Raw genomic sequence first — 4,934 nt, forward strand, 5'->3', positions numbered from 1 at the left:
GGATTATTTCTCTAAGTGGGTTGAAGCGGAAGCATTCGTGCAAGTTAGAGACCAAGAAGTAGTATCCTTCATAAAGAGGAATATCCTGACCAGGTTTGGAGTACCAGCTGAAATCATTTGTGATAATGGGTCCCAGTTTATAAGCAAAAGGACTACTGACTTTTGCAAGAATTGGGGAATCAAAATGATAACGTCTACTCCGGTGCATCCTCAAGCGAATGGACAAGCTGAATCTTCAAACAAAATAATAGTGAATAACTTAAAGAAGAGACTTGGAGCCAAAAAAGGAAGATGGGCAGAGGAATTACCCTTTGTGTTATGGGCTGACAGGACAACGGTAAAAAATGCAACCGACCAAACCCCATTCTCCTTAGTATTCGGAGCGGAAGCAGTAATTCCAACGGAAATGGCAATACCTACTGCAAGTCTATCCTACAGAATCCTGAGCAGAATCCTGAAACCTTATGTCAAGATTTGGATACCATAGACGAAAAAAGAGATGCAGCAAGGCTAAGGATGGCAGCATATCAACAAAGAATATCCAGAGCATATAACAAGAACATAAGGACTAGGAGATATCAAGTTGGTGATTGGGTGCTAAGAAAGGCTTTTCAGAATACTACTAATCCTGCCGATGGCAAGTTAGCTCCGAAATGGGAAGGACCATACGAAGTTGAATCAGAAGCAGGGAAATGAGCATACAGACTCAAGAATATGGAAGGGGATATGCTACCAAGGTCTTGGAATGCTATACACTTAAAGCTCTATTTCAAGTAAGAATAGAATTTAATTTCTATCCCAGAATGGTATGTATTCTATCTCTTTAAAATATATTTGTTTATTATCTTGAACACAATACTGACTTAGGCATCGGAGGGGTGTTAGCCAAGCTAACACCCACCTTAGTTCACAATTGTTTTGCAGCATATGCTCCAGGATATAGCTCCAGGATGTATACTCAGGATAACTCGGAAGATTAGAGGATTGGCCCCCTCTCTCACGTTTAAGGGATACTGATCCCTTCACAGGTTTAAAGGTATTCACCTTTCTCCCGAATTGGGTTTAAACACCCCGCCTGGAGCGCAAGTTATCCAGGGATAGTTCAAGGTGGCGGGACCAGTTCATGTAAAAGTGGCTGACAATTTCGTTACTGTTGGCTATACCCTGGATCCTCAAGGTATATGAGGATTGATCACCCTCTCTCACGAAAGGGTATTTTCATACTCTCTAAGGTTTAAAGGTTTTCACCTTTCTAAGTCTTGGAGTTTATACACTCCCGCCTGTAGCGCATGAAATTTAGGGTTTATCCCCAGTATACTAAGGGTTCATTTCAAGATATCAAGGGTTTTGCCCTGGGGTATTTGGAATTCATTCGAGTCAAAAATATGAATACATTTGTGTTTCTATGTTAAGTACAGGGGACATACGTAATACTATTCTGAGGATGGATTCGATTTTATAAGTATGCACTGGGGACAAGCTTATAATGAAGAATTGAAATTGATTCGCTGAGAATCTCTGGTATGATCTTTCCTTTTTATTTAGACAACTAATAGGTTGTATTTTAATCAGAATATCTTTCAGGATATTCACCGGGATACATTTATAACGTGTTCTCAAAAATGTTCAAACAAAACAATTTTCACAAGTGAAATTTATATATCAACAACAACAATGGTAAAACCAAAAAAGGGTTATATTATTAACATAGCAAAAGGTTATTGTTTTGGTCAAAAATCACACAAGGATAATGTAACCAAACTTTATGAAAACGGGGTATGATGCTTGGTTAACTATGAAAGTAAAGGATCACTTCTGTGATGAAGATGCAAAGACACAATGATTTATACGAGGAAAAAGCCCTTGATCAATGAATGATCTCCGGCATAAAAAACCTCGGGTGATGGCAACTACCGATCACCAACTTCAATATAACAAAAATATGATTACAACTTTGGATGATAATGAGCTGAGTACAAGGATCACTATTGCTTTTGGTGTCTAAGTGTGTGAGAGTTGCCTTGTATGTTCGTGTGTTCTTCCGAATGAAGAAGAGTGGTACTTATACATGTGTAGGTGACCTATTTTAGGTAAAATGACTAAATATCAGCTCATTACCCCTTTAGAAATAAAGATAATCTAGCCTAAATTGCTGCTCTTAGATCAAGCCAAGTTTCCATATCCGGTACAACGTCCATCTTCAATTTAGCTCTTGCCATAATTGTGAAAACGCGTTCCTTGATCATGATGCCTAGAGCATATCCTGCTAGATGTTCCTGCAAAATAATATTGTAGTAAGCGAAGGTGACCGTTAGTATAAGGATCACCATATCGTCCCATGATCCTGATCCTGAAGTTCTGCTGAGGATCACTGTCTGCCAAAGAAACAAGGATCACTGGTTAGGATCACGTATAAGGATCACTTATAGTAAAAATCCAGCCCTAACAATTGCCCCCAAAATATAAGGAGTTAATTGTAAATAGACGAGTTATATTTTGTTTCGATCTTATCTCTAACGGGCGATTCCGAATAACTAGCCGTTACACATGGACTAGCCGTTGTGATCATTACGTCATAGATGTGATAATCCCTGCAAATCATCATTATAAATAGGAGATAGGGTTAGGATCATTTTGCATTTAAATTCGAGATATCTTCCCTTTATAACCGCTACCGAAGACTGATCAGGTATCCTCTGCTTCTCTCTTTCCCTTCTTCCTTCTCTTTGCTCTGTTTTTTCTACTCCGTCTCTGTTTCTGTTCCGTCACAAACATGTTGCTCCGGAATTCTCCACACAAGGATTCCAAGAAGGATGGTCCCCTGAAAAGCCAAGGGATCATTAAGGATTCTCCTACGGAGAGATGTTGCTTTACCGATGCTCATGTAGATAGGATTCGACATTGCTTTCCGGCGGATGCCATTTTCCAATCCTTCACACCCACTGCCTTGAGTGATTTTACTTCAGATACCTGGGTGATCTTTCCTGCAACTCCATTTATCATAGGATATTCGTATCCTTTTCCGGCCTTCACCCAATCTTTCTTTTCTCTGACCGGCATATCTTATATCCAAGCCATGCCGATGATCTGGAGGGTCTTGTATACCTTCGAGAGGATCATCGAGCAGAAGGGGATTGATTTAGGGATGGCAGAGCTGGCCGCACTTTATGATCTTACCACATTTGGCTCTCATCGATACTTGTTGAAACGGAAGGCCGGGGAGGATCATCCTGTTTTGAAAGTTACCAAAAATGACACAAATTGGAAGCGTCGTTTTTTCTTCGTGAGAAGGGATTCCCTCCCTGGTGGAAATGATCTGCCCAAGGAGTGGGCTACTCATGGTAGGGTAGAGGATCCTCGAAGGATCACTATCAGCCCTGTCTTATTTGACGAAGATCACTAATATCTCTTTTCTTTTGCAGCTATTTCCATTGCTCATCTCAAGTTAACCCCTGCTGCAAGAGAAAGAGTTTTAGCTTTTAAAAGGCTAAACCCTGAGGCCAGAAGTTTTCAAGTCACCATCCGAGATTCACAAGAAGTGTCTTCCGCGTCTGTCACAATGTCAAGTAAGTATCCTTACCAAAAAGTAAAATATTAAATTAATTAGGAGACTTATCTTGTTCTGATTGTGTAGGTGCTGGGAAATCCGCCAAGTCTGCCAAATCTGCCTCCTTGTTTGGGATTGATGATCTTGCCAAGGTCACGTCTTCGAAGAAGAAGACTTCGGTTGCTAGTCCTTCTGCTTCAGCCCCCAAATTACCTATTAGGGGTAAAGGGAAGAAGAGGAAGGTTTCTGAGGACCTTCAAGGATTCCCCCTTCTTCGTCAGCAATTTCTTGATTCTGTCAACGAGGTCAGGATCACTGCCCCTGTTGGTTATCCTTATGGTTTTTTGAGGATCACCCATGTCTGACGTTATATCCTGTTGTTTTTGCAGAAACTTACTGAAATAGAATCTTATGTCAGCCACGTTGAAGATCAGGATCGCCGGATTGCCGACCTTCATCAAATGGGTGTGCTGAAGGATCTCAAGATCACTGATCTTGAGAAGAAGATCCGGGCTGTTAAGGATGAGGCTGTCAAAGCATTGATCAAGTTCGATTATGAGAAGCATGACATTACTCAGGACGCCAAAGTCTCTGCCGCGATAGCTATGTACAAGATACAACTGCAGATGGCCACGGAGGCTCAGGATCCTTCCTTTGATAAGAGCACATGGGATATTGAAGGCTGGAAGGCAAGGTTAGCGGAGTTGGAGGACGACGATGATGTCGAGGATATCCCTATGCTTGAAGGTGGAGATGCTGGCAAGAATCAGGGTGAAGCGAGTGGAGCTGGTGGTGACGGTGCAGCGAAGGTTCGAGCTGCAAGATTGGGCAATGATGGAAACTTCTAGACATAGCCGGAGCCCAATTTTTTTTTGTTTAGTGGTTGTGATGTTTTAAAACAATGATGGTCTGTATTTGAACAATAGTTTAGGGTTGAGGATCCTGGATCCTTTGAACAATAGGTAGGATTACAAAAGGTGGAGGGATCCTCTGTTTGGGGGATGAAGCCTTTGTGATCCTGCCGCTTTTACTTTCCTGCAAAAATGCTAAGACCGCATAGACAATGGACACCCTTTGCCAACCCATGTGGACGGGCCACGTTTTGCTGGTAGAAATGTGGGTTGGCAATTTTGACAATCTTTTGAAAGGGTTAATGATCCTTTTGTTTAATAATATAACTTAACTTTTTCGGCTTATCTTGTGTCGTTATCCTTCAATAATCCTCTTATTTCTCAATCGCTATATTTGTTAGAATAACAAGAGTTGACAAAGTGTTTAATGAACTTAGGATATGATCCTGGATCAAATATCCTCATATTGAAAATTCTTAAAGCGTTTTAGTTCAAGGATCATAGGTTCGGTTGTCAAAGTATAAGGGTTGGTTAGG

This window comes from Helianthus annuus, chromosome 3 (assembly GCF_002127325.2).
Source record: "Helianthus annuus cultivar XRQ/B chromosome 3, HanXRQr2.0-SUNRISE, whole genome shotgun sequence".
NCBI lineage: Eukaryota > Viridiplantae > Streptophyta > Magnoliopsida > Asterales > Asteraceae > Helianthus > Helianthus annuus.